Raw genomic sequence first — 21,650 nt, 5'->3', positions numbered from 1 at the left:
TTTTTTTCTAACGTAAAAAACACAAATGAGTTAAAAGTTAAAACAAACATTTTCCAGCAGACAGCTTGTGCCACATTTCGACTACACATTACTAAATTTCCTTCAAAGTGTTACTATACTACCATAAGAATGTGTTGTAAGAAGGTAGCTCGTTACTTTAACATGAGCAGACACTTCCAGTTTTAGTAGTTTCATAAAATCTTTTTTTTAAGTTTCGTATTCAATGTACAAACACATAAATACAGTTAGTGGTTTCGCTCAGATTAAAAGCGTACTGGCTTACAAAGAAGTGACTTCTAAAACAAGATATACAGATCAGTAAAGCAGGAATATTTTTGTTAATGCAACTATGTATTCTCGTGAAATTGTTAGGTCGAGTTCACATAAGCATAATTCGTCATCTGTATACGGACCTCAATGTCTGAACTATCTCCACTCACTCTTCTTTGATTGACACCTCTAGCTTCATAGAGCCAGATGAAAAACAAGCAGGTGTGCAGGGGTTAAATGTTTGGCCACTAAGAGAGAAGACCTTGGCATTCAAAAGAATACAATGAATAAGTAAAAATTTTATATGATAATTTAATTATAAATTATTAACTTTTCTGTCCAAAATTTATCAGAACTTAGAGGTGTCATGGGTGACAGACTGTCATGTGGTTTCTGGCAATAGAAGGTCACATCGTTTGGAAGCGCAAAATTCTCCCAGACTTTCTATTGTTCTATTGTTCCTGCTGTCAGTATTCATTGTACTAGGTAGCTTTCCAGCTCGGTTCTCATTTCTTTCCCTTTAGAACTCAGGGGAGTGCTCCTTCTGTCCAGCTGCTGATTATCAGTATTCCCCTTCTGCTTAAATATTCCAATTTTCCTTAGACTTGAGTTTGTGATATTACTCAGTTCATTCAAGCTCTGGTTGCAAGAATATGGCTTGTACTCATCTGCAGTATTGTGGCTTAAATTTTGTTGAACTTCTACCTGAGTCATCTGTGGATAATTACTTCATGCTTTTATCCCCATGTGTCCTCCTTGTATCGTCTTTAGTAGGGTTGATGAAGAGCTCATCCCATCCATTGCCTATTTAGGGTCCAGCACTAGGGATACCTAAGGTCAAGAATCTGGTTCGGTGCATAGGTGTGGAACCTATTTGGAGTATTGAGGGACCCCAGGGACCAGCATTCGGTTTGGTCAGGAGTCACCATCTCCCACTTCCCTAGTCACAGGGTTTCCCTTCCCTTTACCATTCGCTTGTTACTTAACCATACCTAGCGTGACAAGTGGATTCCCATGGAAGGAGACTTTCCTGAGGACAAGTGAAGCCGTAAAACGACTATGCTCATGTGTGCAGGGTGTCCACAGTCACTTTATCACTGTGCTTGTCTCTAGAAACCTCTCTTTCCACTGGAATCTGTTACATTAAAAAAACACCAAAAAGAGGAATAAAAACCTCCAAAAGTTAAGCAAAAACTCACAGACTAATGGCAGAAGATGTAAACTGCCCAGGCCAAAAAACTAATGCACTGCCAGGATGCAGCAAAGCCTCCAATAAATGGAGACATCGCAGGTGCAAAGGGAGATGGTAGAAAAAATTGCACACTTGTGGCTTGCATAGGTCACTGTTCACACATGCAGGCACACAGTATCTGGTATGCAGCCTATTAGTTACGCCCACCACAATAGATGCAAGCGGGCTGCGCCAGTACTAAATATGTGCTCCATGCAGGGACAGTGAGTATAGTATGCAAGGCCTAACATTAAGAGGCCTGGCTGCATCCTGTATAAATATTCTGTGCAAAAGAATAAATAAATATATGAGGTAGTTGTAGGTAATATGGCCATAGTACGGAAGCCCACAATCCGCGTCACGGATCCTCATGTTTGTGGGTCCCTACGCTAATATATCATATGTACATACATAAAAAACACCAAAAAGAGGAATAAAAATCTGTTACATTCCAGCAAAGGTTCAGGATCTGTGAATGAAATATTAATTATTAAGAATTGGATAGAGCAGCATTGTACTGTGAATACTGCAGCCATGATCTGACTTGCTTATATGATAAAAGAAAGTCTATTTGGCATCTCCTTATTTTATAATGCGCTTTGTCACTTTTCTGATCATTCCACAAAATCAAAGTTCACATATTGGTTCCATAGGTCGGCTCTGGAGTTGGAATAGTTTCTGGCTATGATGCTGAAGTGTTGGTGGCTGCTATCAACATTTTGCTCCAAATATTAAATTAATTAAAGTTATACTTATTAACCTGGAATGTGGTCACTTACTTTTCCTACTCAAGGCAATGAGGGGGGATTATAGGCTTTGATTTAGGTCAGGATCTGTTTTGCATTGGGAGGCGCTGCTGATTGGGATCTTGATCATTCTAAACTGAGGTTTAATTATTGATTTCTAAAAAAAAGTTTGTCCAAACTATAAATGCACTTTTAATCTTAATATATTTACACATGAACACCATGTATCAGTGTGTAACGTAAGGAAAAAATTGTATTGAACTGTAAATATCCAAATAATATAATTCTATATGTTTGTTGTTACAGGTTGTTACCATGTGTTCAGTATCTCAGTGACTCAGAACCTTTGGACTGGTGATCCTGGGGATGAAACTATACATCGATGGTGGTATGTATGTTGGATTTCATTTTTAGAGATTATTTATAAAAAAGGCTTCCGTATAAAGTAAAATCAAATTGTGGTTACATTCTGCATTAACTTCTTATACCACTGGAATCTTTGAGGATACGATCAATTAGCAAATTTACTGTTTGAAAATCTATGATTTCTACTTTGAACTGTCTCCATGTGCATTAGTCACATTAATTAGGGCTAATTTGATCATGGAGGTTCCACCTGAAATCTTTTGGAAACCACTTTAAGAACCGCTTCACACATTGGTGAAAAACACATCTTTTTTACTGGCGTGTTAAAGACGCATATGGCCCTTCATGTGCTGTGATTTTGGCACACGTGTGATCTCCCTGTGCTATCCGTGATAATACACGGAGATCAGGCACTTATACTCACCTGTTCATGGTGCTGAAATATCCCATGATGCAGTGTCCAGCCACCAATGTCTCCCCGCTGCTGCTACTTCTGGGTTGGCTATGAAGTGAGTATGCATGAGCATAATTAGCCGGCCTGGAAGCTAGTGATAGCAGCGCCGAAGACAGCCCCAGTAGACATGGGTGACTTTAAAAAGCTTTTTATTTTAAATGTACGTGTTTATTCTGGTACATGTTACACAGATCACACCACTGTGTGGTCTGTAGGACATCAGTTATGCCAGAAAAAAATGGACTTGTTTCTGTGCGGAGCACACGGACACACGTGTGTGCCACATAGAAACTCGGTCAGTGAGAAATCACTGATGTGTGCGCAGACCCATTGAATTTAATGGGTCAGCATATGTCCGTGATACTGGTACTTATAAAAACAATAACATATGTACCAGAATCACGGACATGTGAAGGGGGCCTAAGGCCAGGGACAGACAGCCATATAGTACAGACAATGATCGCATCAAAATGCCCAGACTAGCCAGTGGCTCTCTTGACCTAAGCGTGAGAGCTGCATAGAAATACATGAAGCTGTCGCGCTCAAGTCAGGAGAGCCGGGGCCAGTATGGGTATTTTGTTGCAATTGTCGTCCATGTTATACAATCATCTGACCCCAGCCTTACAAGTAAATTGTTATTTTCTCAAATCTGTGGCAGAAGAATCCATGGCCATAGGAATGGCGACACAGATTTCCCAATGATAACAATGACAGAGCACATTGTGGGTGAATTTCACTTGTATTTTGGCATGAAATGTGTGATGATGGTCGCAACGCAGCTCTATTCACAAGTCACAGAGAAGGCCTAGAAAATGTTGTGGGTCTGATCCTCTCTATGATTATTTAAGGTCTATATGGCTTCTGCAAAAGATATCTGTATATTCTCTTACCAGAAGCGCAAAATAATAGATGCCCTCAAATTTATGTACAGAAAGTAGAATAAAGTAATTTATCGTCAAAAAATAAAAACATATTAGGAAAAAGGAATCTGTTGCATTACTCAATAAAAACTAAAACAGATAATCGATTCCTTCTAACTATGGATTCTGTGCACCCAGAATACTTTCATGTGTCTCCGTCAGACAATGCACAACTCCGTGTAGAGCAGTACACATTGTACTTATGAATGTGAAGGATGACTGCAACAGAATAAATTATTGTCATTATCACTACGGAGTTCATCGATGTCATTTGTGTACTCTGCTGTTTCCTTTTCTACGTACCATTGGCTGGTTTCCCACGTTTCTTTAACACCTTGTCCCCTGCTTCTAGTTCTGAAATGCCGCAGGTGTGCAGAAGTGTATCTGTGACATTTGGACTGTACGCCACGCCATAAGGAGCCTAATCTGAAACTATTATTTTACATCCCTGAAAATCTTCCTTGGCGATTTAGACATATTCAGGCATTACTCCTAGCACAACTTCAGATTATGTCAAGCAACATGTGTTATATTTGTAAACGTAAAAATACATGTTCAGCGAGTGTGCAGTTGCAGAAGGATTAAATGCTTTCTTTTATGCATTCCAACTAAACTGCAGAATATTATACTAAACAATCATATCCAGAACCTCATAGGCACTGACACTGACATGCTTAGCTGGGAGCAAAAACTGGCACAACTCAGTGCACCATCTCAATATGAAATAGCAAAGCTGCGTTCAGAGATATGATATTTATATACCTGTGTGTCTCAGAAAATAAGACAGGGCCTTATATTATTTTTGCTCCAAAAGATGGGCTAGGTGTCATGGTCCAGGCCGGCTTTTCCCTACTGCTGGTTACACCCAGCTCTGGCCTGGTCATGTTAGGGGTTAACTTCCCTTGCCTCGTTCTGGATCCCAGGACGCTATATAATGCCGCTCTACCTATGGCTGAGGACCAGTGATATTTCTGCCTTACAGCTTGTATACTGGCTCTGGTGAGTGTTCCTGATCTGTTCTGCCACCCTGCTACTGTGTCCTGACTTTGACCCTCCCCGGTTTGTCTGCCTGTCCCAGCCCCTGACTTCCCTCTCCTGTCTGTTGTTTGGGTTTCCCTCTGCATACCTGATTTCCCACCTTCTGACTAGAGTTGAGCGCGGTTCGCGGTTCGTGGTTCTCCAGTTCGCGGCTCGAGTGATTTTGGGGGCTGTTCTAGATCGAAATAGAACTCGAGCTTTTTGCTAAAGCTCGATAGTTCTAGATACGTTCGAGAATGGTTCTAGCAGCAAAAAAAACAGCTAATTCCTAGCTGGCTTTCCGCTGTAATAGTGTAAGTCACTCTGTGACTCACACTATTATGACATTTCAGTGTATAGTGTGCGGGAACAGCGCATTCAGATCACTGCTGTATGTATAATGGCCATTTTTTTTTTTTCCTTGTCTTCCTTCCCTAAGCGCGCGCGTGTAGTGGGGCGGGCCAGCATGTCAGCCAATCCCAGACACACACACAGCTAAGTGGACTTTTAGCCAGAGAAGCAACGGCATGTGTGATAGGATGTCCATGTCACATGTCCCTGCATTATAAAACCGGACATTTTCCTCCAGCACGCCATTATCTGCTTCTGCGTCCTTGGTGTCAGACATCACTGGCGCAGCTCCTATCGCCGATACTGCTGTGTACGCTCCATACACAGCGCTGGACAGCTTAGGGATAGCACTTTCTATCAGTCCTTTTAAGGGCTCATACCGGCAGGGTCAGAGCCATAGGTGACAGGTCCGTGAAAACAGAGTTTAACAGCTACACAAGATGACAGCGTCTGTGTAGCTAAGGTCAGGGATTTCCTCGCTGCATTTCCCCATTAGGAGGGATAGAAAGGCAGGCTTCCTTTCCTCTACCCAGAGACCCACAACCCTGCCACTGTACCCTCCTGCCCTTTGCACACTCAAACTCATTGTTACTAAGCCATTATACTAGCAAACACTGAGTGAACTTAGTGGCATCCTAAACATGGCTGTTGGACTGCTGTATTGCCCCAGTAGTGCAAAGATATTTGCAGCACGTCTGCCTGCATTGCACACTCCAACTCATTGTTACTAGGCCATTATACTAGCAAACACTGAGTGAACTTAGTGGCATCCTAAACGTGGTTATTGGACTTCTGTATAGTCCCACAAGTGCAAAGATATTTGCAGCACGTCTGCCTGCATTGCACACTCCAACTCATTGTTACTAAGCCATTATACTAGCAAGCACTGAGTGAACTTAGTGGCATCCTAAACGTGGCTATTGGACTTCTGTATAGTCCCACTAGTGCAAAGATATTTGCAGAACGTCTGCCTGCATTGCACACTCCAACTCATTGTTACTTACTAAGACATTATAATACCAAAAATTGAGTAAACGTAGTGGCATACAAGAAGTGGCTGTTGTACTCCATTAGTGCCCCACTGGTGCAAATCTATGTGCAGCACCTCTGCATGACACCCACCTGCCCTGTTTTTAATAAGCTATAATGATAGCAAAAAATACTGCCATTTAGTGGCATCATAGAACTGGCTGTTGTATTTCATTATTGTCCCACTGGTGCCAAGCTATTTCTAGCACCTGTGCAGGACACCCTCCTGCTCTGTTTTTAATAAGCTATAATGATAGCAAAAAATACTGCCATTTAGTGGCATACAAGAACTGGCTGTTGTATTTCATTAGTGCCCCAATGGTGCCAAGCTATTTTTGGCACCTCTGCATGACACCCTCCTGCTCTGTTTTTAATAAGCTATAATGATAGCAAAAAATGCTGCCATTTAGTGGCTTACAAGAAGTGGCTGTTGTACTCCATTTGTGCCCCACTGGTGCAAATCTATGTGCAGCACCTCTGCAAGACACGCTCCTGCTCTTTTTTTAACCCCTTCAGCCCCAGACTGTTTTCACCTTAAAGACCCGGCCATTTTTTGCAATTTTGACCAGTGTCACTTTGACAGGTTATAACTCTGGAACACTTCAACGGATCCTGGCGATTCTGAGATTGTTTTTTCGTGACATATTGTACTTCATGTCAGTGGTAAATTTAGGCCGATATGTTTTGCGTTTATTTGTGAAAATTTCGGAAATTTGGCGAAAATTTTGAAAATTTTGCAATTTTCAAAATTTGAAAATTTATGCCCATAAATCTAAAAGATATGTCACACAAAATAGTTACTAAACAACATGTCCCACTTGTCTGCTTTACACCAGCGCAATTTTTGAAAAAAAAAAATTTCCGTTAGGAAGTTAGAAGGGTTCAAAGTTCATCAGCAATTTCTCATTTTTCCAACAAAATTTGCAGAAAAAATTTTTTAGGTACCACATCACATTTGGAGTGATTTGAGAAACCTAGGCGACAGAAAATACCCAAAAGTGACCCCATTCTAAAATCTGTACCCCTCACTCTGCTCAAAACCACATCCAAGAAGTTTATTAACCCTTTAGGAGCTTCACAGCAACCAAAGCAATGTAGACGAAAAAATGAAAATGTTACTTTTTTAACACAAAAATGTTACTTTAGCCATAAAAATTAGTATTTTCACAAGGGTATCAGAAAAAATGCATGATAAAATGTATTGTGCATTTTCTCCTGAATACGCAGATACCTCATATGTGGTGGAAATCAAATGTTAGGGCACACGGCAGGACTCGGAAGGCAAGGAGCGCCATTTGAATTTTTGAGTGCAAAATTAGCTGCACTCATTAGCGGACGCCATGTCGGGTTTGAAGACTCCCTGAGGTGCCTAAACAATGGAGCTCCCCCATATGTGACCCCATTTTGGAAACTAGGGCCCTCAAATATTTTTTCTAGATGTTTGATGTGCACTTTGAACCCCTGGGGGCTTCACAGAAGTTTATAACGTTGAGCCGTGAAAAGAATTTTTTTTTTTTTTACCACAAAACTGTTGTTTCAACCAGGTAGCTTTTTTATCACAAGGGTATCAGGAAAAATGCATCATAAAATGTATTGTGCATTTTCTCCTGAGTACGCAGATACCTCATATGTGGTGGAAATCAAATGTTTGGGCACACGGCAGGACTCGGAAGGCAAGGAGCGCCATTTGAATTTTTGAGTGCAAAATTAGCTGCACTCATTAGCGGACACCATGTCGGGTTTGAAGACTCCCTGAGGTGCCTAAACAATGGAGCTCCCCCATAAGTGACCCCATTTTGGAAACTAGAGCCCTCAAATATTTTTCCTAGATGTTTGATGTGCACTTTGAAACCCTGGGGGCTTCACAGAAGTTTATAACGTTTAGCCGTGAAAAGAAAAACATTTTTTTTTACCACAAAACTGTTGTTTCAACCAGGTAGCTTTTTTATCACAAGAGTATCAGGAAAAAATGCACCATAAATGTATTGTGCATTTTCTCCTGAGTACGCAGATACCCCATATGTGGTGGAAATCAAATGTTTGGGCACACGGCAGGACTCGGAAGGCAAGGAGCGCCATTTCACAGCAAAATTGGTTGGAATTATTAGCGGACGCCATGTTGCGTTTGACGACCCCCCTGAAGTGCCTAAACAATGGAGCTCCCCCACAATTGACCCCATTTTGGAAACTAGACCCCTCATGGAGTTTATCTAGCTGTTTAGTGAGCACTTTGAACCCCTGGAGGCTTCACAAACGTTTGTAATGTTCAGCCGTGAAAATATTTTATTCTTTTTTTTACCACAAAATTGTTTTTTTAAACAGGTAGCTTTTTTTCCCACAAGGGTATCAGGAAAAAATGCACCATAAAATGTATTGTGCAATTTCTCCTGTTTACACAGGTACCTTATATGTGGTGGAAATCAATTGTTTGGGCGTACGGCGGGGCTCAGAAGATAAGGAGCGCCATTTCACAGTAAAATTGATTGGAATTATTAGCAGACGCCATGTTTCATTTGGAGACCCCCTGAGGTGCCTAAACAATGAAGCTCCCCCACATGTGATCCCATTTTGGAAACTAGACCCCCCCATACAAAAAAATTAGTTTGGCGAAATAAAAAATACAGACATCAGTAAAAAAAAAAAAAATGAATAAAAAAAAAAAAAAAATGAGCGCCTGGCACTAAGACCAGTGCCAAACATGAGAGCAATGCACGAGTCTCGCATCGCATCATCCACTGCAGTCTGGAAGCGAGCAACTGTGCTGGATAATGCGATGCGAGAGGGCGGGGCGGCAGATGAGAAAGGGCGCTGCGGATGGAAAATGGGAAAGGGCGCAGCGGGTGGAGGAGCGGCAGAAGATGGGAAAGGGCGCAGCGGATAAATGATGGGAAATGGCGCAGCGGATGGAGGAGCGGCAGAGGGTGGGGGGGAGGGAGGTGAGATTGGGATACCTACCTTACAGGATGGATCTAGGCAGCAGGGTCACAGCAGACAGAAGAGGCAGCAGATGAAGGAGGCAACAGATTGAGGAGGGTGAGAGGGGGCAGTAGATGAAGAGGATGGGAAATCAGGCAGCAGATCGGGGAGGGGGGGCCCCAGGGGAAGGGTGGCTTGCAGCACATGTGGGGGGAGGGTGGCTTGCAGCACATGTGGGGGCAGCCGATGAAGGAGGCGGCGGCCGCTGATCGGGAACAGTGAGGGCCGATTCGGGGGCAGCAGCGGCTGAAAAAGGTGGGTGCGACGGCGGCGGGGACAGTGGCGAGTGTGGTGGTGGGGACAGCGGTGGATCGGGAGCAGCGGCGGGGACAGCGGTGGATCGGGAGCGGCGGCGGGGACAGCGGTGGATCGGGAGCGGCGGCGGGGACAGCGGTGGATCGGGAGTGGCGGCGGGGACAGTGGCGAGCGTGGCGGCGGGGACAGCGGTGGATCGGGAGCGGCGGCGGGGACAGTGGCGAGCAAGGCGGCGGGGACAGTGGTGAGCGTGGCGGCGGGGACAGCGGTGGATCGGGAGCGGCGGCGGGGACAGCGGTGGATCGGGACCAGCGGCGGGGACAGTGGCGAGCGTGGCGGTGGGGTTAGTGGCGAGCGTGGCGGCGGGGACAGTGGCGAGCGTGGCGGCGGGGACAGTGGCGGCGGGGACAGTGGTGGATCGGGAGCGGCGGCGGGGACAGCGGTGGATCGGGAGCGGCGGCGGGGACAGCGGTGGATGGGGAGCATCGGCGGGGACAGTGGCAAGCGTGGCGGCGGGGACAGCGGTGGATCCGGAGCAGCGGCGGGGACAGTGGCGAGCGTGGTGGAGGGGACAGCGGTGGATCCAGAGCAGCGGCGGGGACAGTGGCGAGCGTGGTTTAGCACCATGTCACCGTGACGTACCCAGTACGTCAAAGGTCGTTAAGGGGTTAATAAGCTATAATGATAGCAAAAAATACTGCCATTTAGTGGCATCATAGAACTGGCTGTTGTATTTCATTCTTGTCCAACTGGTGCCAAGCTATTTCTAGCACCTGTGCAGGACACCCACCTGCTCTGTTTTTAATAAGCTATAATGATAGCAAAAAATGCTGCCATTTAGTGGCATAGAAGAAGTGGCTGTTGTACTCCATTAGTGCCCCACTGGTGCAAATCTATGTGCAGCACCTCTGCATGACACCCTCCTGCTCTGTTTTTAATAAGTTATAATGATAGCAAAAAATGCTGCCATTTAGTGGCATCCTAAAAGTGGCTGTTGGACTTCATTATTGTCCCACTAGTGCAAAAATATTTGCAGCACGTCTACCTGCATTGCACACTCAAACTCATTGTTACTAAGCCATTATACTAGCAAACACTGAGTGAACTTAGTGGCATCCTAAACGTGGCTGTTGGACTTCTGTATTGTCCCACTGGTGCAAAGCTATTTCTAGCACCTGTGCAGGACACCCTCCTGCTCTGTTTTTAATAAGCTATAATGATAGCAAAAAATACTGCCATTTAGTGGCATACAAGAAGTGACTGTTGGACTTCCATTAGTGTCACACTGGTGCAAATCTATTTGCAGCACCTCTGCATGACACCCTCATGCACATTTTGCTACGCTAATTTTATAGCAAACTCAGGGAATTCCTTGCTGCATTTGATCATTCGGAGGGATAGAAAGTGAGGCTTCCTTTAGCTTTTCCTTCTGTTCATAGACAGCATCTCCAAGTCCACACCCGAAGAGCAATTTCTCCTCCACGTGTAAGTGTGGAGAGGCAGCTAGTGCGCATGCGTGTGCCGATTTACCCCAGCTGCAACCTAACTACAGTGTTTCGCCTAGTGAGTATGCTCAGCCTGACTGTGCCATTCCTGAGGCTAAGTCTTCATTTCGGGATACAGCGCATGCTCCCACACTTAGTGCGAAAAGCCTCTTTGCACAGGTACTTGCATTCCGTGCCGGGTCTAAGTCCTGTTTTGTGCCTAGACAAAATAAAGCTGATAGTCTTTTTTCAGAGACTGTATTTCATGCTACTGAGCATGCTCAGGCACTTACTGCATCAGAGACTAGGTCCGGTAATGAACTCTTTGGCCCTGCCCCTGATGTGGGGGGCCCATATAGACCACAGGGCATCAGGTGTCCTGACGATGTGGCCAGGCCACTCCCAAATTGCGTACAGAGGCCCGCCCCTATGACTTGTCACCTCATTATTGATGGTCAGACGATGACTGGTGAGGTGTTTGTGTCGTGGCAGCCATGAGGTCATTATTGAAGTTGCGGTTCCAAATAGGACGCTAGTTATGCCACTCATGACGTGTCACTCTGCTTTTGTCTCCAGGAGGTGCATTGTGGTCCAGCCTGGTTTGGGGCGGACCCAGGTTATAAAACGGGCTGGAGCCAACAAGGAGGTGTGCAGTCTTCTATTATGCTCCGAAAGAGCACACCTCCATGTGTTGAACCCATTGCGGCTTTAGGCCAGAGGTAGGCAGGGATAGGGCATCGATGCAGGCCGCCACCACAGTTGGTAACGCAGAACGGTTAAGACCAGATCCTGTCCTACAAGTCCTGCTTGTGCAGCCCAGTGGCATTAACAGGCCTGCTGTTGCTGATGCGCCTGCTGTCCACCGGTGTTGCCCCAATGCACACGGTCAGCGTACTCAATGGCCCCTGTGATGTTAACAGGGAGTTCCTGGGCTGGGTGGGCGTGTGGACCCTGTGACGCTAACAGGGCTCCCAGTCTCCAGATCCGAGTGGCGTCTAACTCGGTTCAGGCTACTATTAGTTTCATAGCCACACAGCTCTGTATCCTCCACCTAACCTTCCAGTTGCCAACCTCTCCTTTTCCATCTGGGAGCACGGTGGACACTGACTGCTGATGGGGATATATACCTTTCTCTTTCTTTTCTTATTAATTTTCGTTATATAGCGGTAACATAGTATATACCACCTTATCCAAATCTGCCAGTCCCACCGTAACAGAAGGTGTTTCTTCATCAAATGTTACTTTTACTTAACCAACAAACCCACGGACAAAAACTTTTTTCCCCTTTCCAACACACCTGTTCCCCTTGCCACCAGCATTTGTCCTTTTTCAACTCATTTGGTATATGACCAAAAGTGCAACTCTGCAGGAACACCGTACTCAATGCCATCTCAGCACAGCAGCCAGCCCTCGGTCCCTCAGATGTGGACAAAAAGACCATTTCCTCCTATCCATTACAAAGCATTGAGATTCACTCTGTGCAACTGTGCACAATTTTTGCTGATACTATGCGCCCTTGTTAATCCCTATCCCCCACCATGACTGACGCCTAGGTGCCGCTCACCGTATGGACCTTGTAGATCTTATTATCCCTTCTACATATGACTCCTCCTGTACTTCCTCCCCTTCCTCTTGGACCAACACCTGACTCCGAATAATGCTTACAGTGTGCTCCATCTTGTAGATGACCAGAATTGTCACGCTGAGAATGGCATCACCAGTGCTAAACATCTTCGTCGACATTTGTAAACTGTGTAGAAGGGTGCATAGGTCCTTGATCTGACACCACTCGTTCTTCAGGGGACGAAGAAGAGGTGAAACGCGCGTAGGGACTGGTGGTTGCCTGGACTTGCTGTGAAGTGGTTAGTAGCCTTGGCTTTATAACTGTGAAAAAACTGTGGGCTGTGGGTGCGTTAGCCGGTACTATTCCTGGCTAATTAACCAAGGCTTTGGCCGTATTACAACTATGCTATGGACTTGACATATAGATAATGTGATCATATTGGTAATATTTGAAGTAGGGTACATTACCTTCAAATAGTTTTTTGTAGGATATCTCAGTGTGTGCTTACGTGTAAACCACTGTATTACATTCTTGTCATAATTAAAAACGATGATCTTTTGTTTGTATGTCATGTTGCAAACTGTCCACAACTACTGCTATTGTTACTGACCTAATCCAGCATTTCAGTTAACCCCTTGAGGACTTACTTGCTGTATTTTAATGTATTCATAATAAAGATTATTTTTATATAAAAGGATTTATACCACATTTTCTCTGTGTATAAAATTGTATAGTGGTGTTCCGACACTTCCAATGAGTTTGAGGAGTGACCTAAATTAAGTGTTCCTTTTCATGCATAGTGCTGATGATGGGAAAGGAGTCGATGCCTGCGGCGCAGGTGGACGCAGGTTATGGTCACCCACTGGGTTGCGTTACCTTGACAGATACAGAACCACAGGCTGAATGTAAGTGGTGGGTATCTCACAGATCATAGTATCATAGTATCATAGTTTTTAAGGTTGAAGGGAGACTCTAAGTCCATCTAGTTCAACCCGTAGCCTAACATGTTGATCCAGAGGAAGGCAAAAAAACCCCAATGTGGCAAACAAGTTCCAATGGGGAAAAAATTTCCTTCCTGACTCCACATCCGGCAATCAGACTAGTTCCCTGGATCAATACCCTGTCATAAAATCTAATATACATAACTGGTAATATTAAATTTTTCAAGAAAGGCATCCAGGCTCTGCTTAAATGTTAGTAGTGAATCACTCATTACAACATCATGCGGCAGAGAGTTCCATAGTCTCACTGCTCGTACAGTAAAGAATCCTCGTCTGTGATTATGATTAAACCTTCTTTCCTCAAGACGTAGCGGATGCCCCCGTGTTCCAGTCGCAGGCCTAGGTGTAAATAGATCTTTGGAAAGGTCTCTGTACTGTCCCCTCATATATTTATACATTGTGATTAGATCTCCCCTAAGCCTTCGTTTTTCCAGACTAAATAACCCCAAGTTTAATAACCTGTCTTCGTATTGCAGGCCCCCCATTCCTCTAATAATCTTGGTCGCTCTTCTTTGCACCCTCTCCAGTTCAGCTATGTCCTTCTTATATATCGGTGACCAGAATTGTACACAGTATTCTAAGTGCGGTCGCACTAGTGACTTGTACAGAGGTAGAACTATATTTTTTTCATGAACACTTATACCTCTTTTAATACATCCCATTATTTTATTAGCCCTGGCAGCAGCTGCCTGACACTGTCCACTAAAGTGAAGTTTACCATCCACCCATACACCCAAGTCTTTTTCTGTGTCTGTTTTACCCAGTGTTCTACAATTAAGTACATAATCATAAATGTTATTTCCTCTACCCAAGTGCATGACCTTACATTTATCTACATTAAACTTCAATTGCCACTTCTCAGCCCAATCCTCCAATTTACATAAATCTCCCTGTAATATAAAATTATCCTCCTCTGTATTGATTACCCTGAAGAGTTTAGTATCATCTGCAAATATTGAAATTCTACTCCGCATGCCCCCAACAAGGTCATTTATAAATATGTTGAAAAGAAGCGGGCCCAATACTGACCCCTGTGGTACCCCACTATGAACTGAAACCCAGTCCGAGTACGTACCATTAATAACCACCCTTTGTTTCCTATCACTGAGCCAGTTTTTAACCCAGTTACACATATTTTCCCCTATCCCCATTATTCTCATTTTATGTACCAACCTTTTGTGTGGCACCGTATCAAAAGCTTTTGAAAAGTCCATATACACAACATCCACTGCATTTCCCTGGTCCAGGCTTGAACTTACCTCTTCATAGAAGCTGATCAAATTAGTTTGACAGGATCGATCCCTCATAAACCCATGTTGATACTCTGTCATAAGGTTATTTTTCTTGAGATACTCCAGTATAGCATCTCTCAAGAAACCCTCAAGGATTTTACCAACCGTAGAGGTTAAACTTACCGGCCTATAATTTCCCGGCTCAGTTTTTGTCCCCTTTTTGAATATTGGCACCACATTTGCTATGCGCCAGTCCTGCGGTACCGACCCTGTTATTAAGGAATCTGAGAAGATTAAAAATAATGGTCTATCTATCACAGAATTCAATTCCTGTAGTACTCTGGGGTGTATGCCATCCGGGCCCGGAGATTTGTCAACCTTAGTGATTTCGAGGCGGCGGCGTACTTCCTGCTGGGTTAAGCAGGTAATATTCAAGGGTGAATTTATGGCATCACTGGTCATGTCATCTGCCATGGCATTTTCTTGTATAAAAACCGTAGAAAAAAAGTCATTCAGCAGGTTGGCTTTACCCTCATCCCCTTCCACCATTTCACCAAGACTATTTTTAAGGGGGCCAACACTATCGCTTTTCAGTTTTTTACTGTTTATGTAGTTAAAGAATATTTTAGGATTATTTTTACTTTCTCTCGCAATGAGTCTCTCTGTCTCAAACTTAGCTAACTTAATTTGCTTTTTACATATTTTATTTAATTTTCTATAATTATATAATGCCTCATCACTACCTACCCTCTTTAATTCTTTTAAGGCTTTCTGTTTTTCTTTTATTGCTTCCCTTACAGCTCTATTTAGCCATAGGGGTTTCCTCCTATTTCTAGCATGTTTGTTCCCATAGGGTATATTTTCTGCACAAGCCCTATTCAGGATGCTCATAAAAGTCTCCCATTTGCTTTGTGTACTTTTATTACTTAGTACATCATCCCAGTTTATTGCACTAAGATCATCTCTCAACCGTTTAAAATTTGCTTTCCTGAAGTTTAGTGTCCTTGTAGCCCCTCTACTATACATCTTACTAAAGAATACGTGAAAACTTATTATTTTGTGATCACTATTCCCCAAGTAACCCCCAACTTGTATATTTGATATGCGGTCTGGCCTATTGGTTAGTACAAGGTCTAGTAGATGAAGTACCATCATTCAGCTACAACCAATGGGAAGATACCACACCCTTTTTTAGGCCCTTCCTGTCTGCAGACCACTGCCAGACAAAGCTATGAACCTCTTGTTACTGTTACCCCCAGTTCAGTTTTATGAGTTTGTGTGCTTGTTACCTGACTACTTTTCCTGCTTGCTGTTTATGTACCTCGTTGGCCGATCCGCATTTCACCTCTGCTTGTTTTCTGATTAAGTCCTGGCCATCCCATTCTGTTCCTCTTCCTCAATTAATGTTTTTGACCCTGCATGACTACTATTCTCTGGAACTGCAGCCTTCCACGGGTATTGATCAACTTGGGCCCTGTGTAATTCCAAATCACTGTATAGGGGTTAAAGGGTTTCAGGGTTCTGGGTGTCCAGCTTGATGAGTGGCTTGCCTCTAGCCTATCCTTTACAGCCCATCTGAGTGTGTCGATCCAGGCAGGCGTTACACCAAGCCCTCTGCAGAAGGCCATGTAGGCCGGGATAGTGTTTTAAAAATTGCTGGACAACCAGGTTCAACATGTGAGCCATACAAGGCACGTGTGTCACATTGCCCTGAAGAAGGGTCGCAGACTGGTTTGCATCATTGTCGCACCCGACCTTCCCTGACTGCTGGTTGAGTGTAGACAATCATTGATGAAACTCAGTCTCACTCTCCAGAGCTAACCGTCCAAAATTCCTCAGCGGTGTCTCATATTTCCCCTACATTTCAAAGTAAACATTTGACCGCCTGATGGCCTTGAGCTCTGCTGCCAGCATAGTAAGGAGGTGTGTGGGATTCCTTGGGCGCAGTTACAAGGAAGGATGGCCTGACCACACAGGGTTTGGGCCGAGGTGGAGGACCCACATGAGGTTGAGGAGGCAGAAGCAGTGGAGGAACTTGTACATACAGAGGAAGGATTGACACACAAGTCGTGGGGACGGCAAGACTTGTACAGCAATCCCTTCTCCATCTCTCACCATAGTTACCCAGTGCCCAGTCAGCAACATGTAACTCCCCTGTCCATGCTTACTGGTCTAAGAATCTGTGGTGAAATGCACCCTCTCACACACAGAGTTTCTCAAGGAATCGGTGGGGTTGTGTGCGACCTGCTGTGGTAGCGCGGGCACGCCTTTCTTGGAGGAGTGACGACTGGCCATCGGCTCTTGGGGCACTGCAATGGGCATAAGGTCTCGAAAATCCTCGGTCTCAAAAGGGTGTAAAGGCAGCCTTTCTGTTGCCAACAAGTTGCAGATGATGAAACTCAACCTCTTAGGCATGCCCTTCGAAAATCATGTAAAACACAGCGAGGGGACTCCAACCACAGTCTCCCTCGTTTCCACTAATTGGGCCACACACACCCCACTTAACTGGCATCACTTGATCCCCCTTTTCAAAATGAAACAGATGCTTTGCATGAAGCACTCTCAAAAATACGTGTGCCTTTCGCCTCCCCTGGCTGAGCCAGGGGAAGAAAAGTCCTCTGAGAGCCATGACTTGTTCATCTTGGTTCTTTTTTCAAAAGCGAGGGGACTCCAACCACAGTCTCCCTCATTTCCACTAATTGGGCCACACACACCCCACTTGACTGGCATCACTTGATCCCCCTTTTCAAAATGAAACAGATGCTTTGCATGAAGCACGCTTAAAAATACGTGTGCCTTTCGCCTCCCCTGGATGACCCAGGGGAAGAAAAGTCCTCTGAGAGCCATGACTTGTTCATCTTGGTTCTTTTATCAAAAGCGAGGGGACTCCAACCACAGTCTCCCTCGTTTCCACTAATTGGACCACACACACCCCACTTGACTGGCATCACTTGTTCCCCCTTTTCAAAATGAAACAGATGCTTTGCATGAAGCACTCTCAAAAATACGTGTGCCTTTCGCCTCCCCTGGATGACCCAGGGGAAGAAAAGTCCTCTGAGAGCCATGACTTGTTCATCTTGGTTCTTTTTTGAAAAGCGAGGGGACTCCAACCACAGTCTCCCGCGTTTCCACTAATTGGGCCACACACACCCCACTTGACTGGCATCACTTGATCCCCCTTTTCAAAATGAAACAGATGCTTTGCATGAAGCATTTTCAAAAATACGCGTGCCTTTCGCCTCCCCTGGATGACCCAGGGGAAGAAAAGTCCTCTGAGAGCCATGACTTGTTCACCTTGGTTCTTTTTTCAAAAGCGAGGGGACTCCAACCACAGTCTCCCTCGTTTCCACTAATTGGGCCACACACACCCCACTTGACTGGCATCACTTGATCCCCTTTTGAAAATGAAACAGATGCTTTGCATGAAGCACTCTCAAGAATACGCGTGCCTTTCGCCTCCCCTGGCTGAGCCAGGGGAAGAAAAGTCCTCTGAGAGCCATGACTTGTTCATCTTGGTTCTTTTTTCAAAAGCGAGGGGACTCCAACCACAGTCTCCCTCATTTCCACTAATTGGGCCACACACACCCCACTTGACTGGCATCACTTGATCCCCCTTTTCAAAATGAAACAGATGCTTTGCATGAAGCACTCTCAAAAATACGTGTGCCTTTCGCCTCCCCTGGATGACCCAGGGGAAGAAAAGTCCTCTGAGAGCCATGACTTGTTCATCTTGGTTCTTTTTTGAAAAGCGAGGGGACTCCAACCACAGTCTCCCTCGTTTCCACTAATTGGGCCACACACACCCCACTTGACTGGCATCACTTATTCCCCCTTTTCAAAATGAAACAGATGCTTTGCATGAAGCACTCCCAAGAATACGCGTGCCTTTCGCCTCCCCTGGCTGAGCCAGGGGAAGAAAAGTCCTCTGAGAGCCATGACTTGTTCATCTTGGTTCTTTTTTCAAAAGCGAGGGGACTCCAACCACAGTCTCCCTCGTTTCCACTAATTGGGCCACACACACCCCACTTGACTGGCATCACTTGATCCCCCTTTTCAAAATGAAACAGATGCTTTGCATGAAGCACTCTCAAAAATACGTGTGCCTTTCGCCTCCCCTGGATGACCCAGGGGAAGAAAAGTCCTCTGAGAGCCATGACTTGTTCATCTTGGTTCTTTTTTGAAAAGCGAGGGGACTCCAACCACAGTCTCCCTCGTTTCCACTAATTGGGCCACACACACCCCACTTGACTGGCATCACTTGACCCCTCTTTTCAAAATGAAACAGATGCTTTGCATGAAGCACTCTCAAAAATACGCGTGCCTTTCGCCTCCCCTGGATGACCCAGGGGAAGAAAAGTCCTCTGAGAGCCATGACTTGTTCATCTTGATTCTTTTTTCAAAAGCGAAAGGACTCCAACCACAGTCTCCCTCGTTTCCACTAATTGGGCCACACACACCCCACTTAACTGGCATCACTTGATCCCCCTTTTCAAAATGAAACAGATTCTTTGCATGAAGCAATCTCAAAAATACGCGTGCCTTTAGCCTCCCCTGGATGACCCAGGGGAAGAAAAGTCCTCTGAGAGCCATGACTTGTTCATCTTGGTTCTTTTTTCAAAAGCGAGGGGACTCCAACCACAGTCTCCCTCGTTTCCACTAATTGGGCCACACACACCCCACTTGACTGGCATCACTTGACCCCTCTTTTCAAAATGAAACAGATGCTTTGCATGAAGCACTCTCAAAAATACGCGTGCCTTTCGCCTCCCCTGGATGACCCAGGGGAAGAAAAGTCCTCTGAGAGCCATGACTTGTTCATCTTGATTCTTTTTTCAAAAGCGAAAGGACTCCAACCACAGTCTCCCTCGTTTCCACTAATTGGGCCACACACACCCCACTTGACTGGCATCACTTGATCCCCCTTTTCAAAATGAAACAGATTCTTTGCATGAAGCACTCTCAAAAATACGCGTGCCTTTAGCCTCCCCTGGATGACCCAGGGGAAGAAAAGTCCTCTGAGAGCCATGACTTGTTCATCTTGATTCTTTTTTCAAAAGCGAAAGGACTCCAACCACAGTCTCCCTCGTTTCCACTAATTGGGCCACACACACCCCACTTGACTGGCATCACTTGATCCCCCTTTTTAAAATGAAACAGATTCTTTGCATGAAGCACTCTCAAAAATACGCATGCCTTTTGCCTCCCCTGGATGACCCAGGGGAAGAAAAGTCCTCTGAGAGCCATGACTTGTTCATCTTGGTTCTTTTTTCAAAAGCGAGGGGACTCCAACCACAGTCTCCCTCGTTTCCACTAATTGGGCCACACACACCCCACTTGACTGGCATCACTTGACCCCTCTTTTCAAAATGAAACAGATGCTTTGCATGAAGCACTCTCAAAAATACACGTGCCTTTCGCCTCCCCTGGATGACCCAGGGGAAGAAAAGTCCTCTGAGAGCCATGACTTGTTCATCTTGATTCTTTTTTCAAAAGCGAAAGGACTCCAACCACAGTCTCCCTCGTTTCCACTAATTGGGCCACACACACCCCACTTGACTGGCATCCCTTGATCCCCCTTTTCAAAATGAAACAGATTCTTTGCATGAAGCACTCTCAAAAATACGCGTGCCTTTAGCCTCCCCTGGATGACCCAGGGGAAGAAAAGTCCTCTGAGAGCCATGACTTGTTCATCTTGGTTCTTTTTTCAAAAGCGAGGGGACTCCAACCACAGTCTCCCTCGTTTCCACTAATTGGGCCACACACACCCCACTTGACTGGCATCACTTGATCCCCTTTTCAAAATGAAACAGATGCTTTGCATGAAGCACTCTCAAGAATACGCGTGCCTTTCGCCTCCCCTGGCTGAGCCAGGGGAAGAAAAGTCCTCTGAGAACCATGACTTGTTCATCTTGGTTCTTTTTTCAAAAGCGAGGGGACTCCAACCACAGTCTCCCTCGTTTCCACTAATTGGGCCACACACACCCCACTTGACTGGCATCACTTGATCCCCCTTTTCAAAATGAAACAGATGCTTTGCATGAAGCACTCTCAAAAATACGTGTGCCTTTCGCCTCCCCTGGTTGACCCAGGGGAAGAAAAGTCCTCTGAGAGCCATGACTTGTTCATCTTGGTTCTTTTTTGAAAAGCAAGGGGACTCCAACCACAGTCTCCCTCGTTTCCACTAATTGGGCCACCCACACCCCACTTGACTGGCATCACTTGATCCTTCTTTTCAAAATGAAACAGATGCTTTGCATGAAGCACTCTCAAAAATACGTGTGCCTTTCGCCTCCCCTGGCTGAGCCAGGGGAAGAAAAGTCCTCTGAGAGCCATGACTTGTTCATCTTGGTTCTTTTTTGAAAAGCGAGGGGACTCCAACCACAGTCTCCCTCGTTTCCACTAATTGGGCCACACACACCCCACTTGACTGGCATCACTTGATCCCCCTTTTCAAAATGAAACAGATGCTTTGCATGAAGCACTCTCAAAAATACGTGTGCCTTTCGCCTCCCCTGGATGACCCAGGGGAAGAAAAGTCCTCTAAAAGCCATGACTTGTTCATCTTGGTTCTTTTTTGAAAAGCGAGGGGACTCCAACCACAGTCTCCCTCGTTTCCACCAATTGGGTCACACACCCCACTTGACTGGCATCACTTGATCCCCCTTTTCAAAATGAAACAGATGCTTTGCATGAAGCACTCTCAAAAATACGCGTGCCTTTCGCCTCCCCTGGTTGAGCCAGGGGAAGAAAAGTC

At 45.1% G+C, this 21,650-nt stretch overlaps 1 protein-coding gene across 3 annotated transcripts in view; it reads left to right on the top strand.

Moving 5' to 3' along the window:
* The window catches only part of SGCZ (sarcoglycan zeta), a 1,566,603-nt gene that overhangs the window by 339,694 nt on the left and 1,205,259 nt on the right, over nucleotides 1-21,650 (top strand). For all 3 annotated transcript variants that reach the window (XM_075347076.1, XM_075347075.1, XM_075347074.1), the window contains exon 2: nucleotides 2,554-2,635. The gene's annotated coding sequence lies outside the window, so the exon portion shown is untranslated. The remainder of the gene's footprint in view (nucleotides 1-2,553; nucleotides 2,636-21,650) is intronic.

This window comes from Anomaloglossus baeobatrachus, chromosome 1, assembly GCF_048569485.1.
Source record: "Anomaloglossus baeobatrachus isolate aAnoBae1 chromosome 1, aAnoBae1.hap1, whole genome shotgun sequence".
Lineage (NCBI taxonomy): Eukaryota > Metazoa > Chordata > Amphibia > Anura > Aromobatidae > Anomaloglossus > Anomaloglossus baeobatrachus.
The sequence above is the reverse complement of the archived record's forward strand: the minus strand, read 5'-3'. Positions and strand labels throughout refer to the sequence as shown.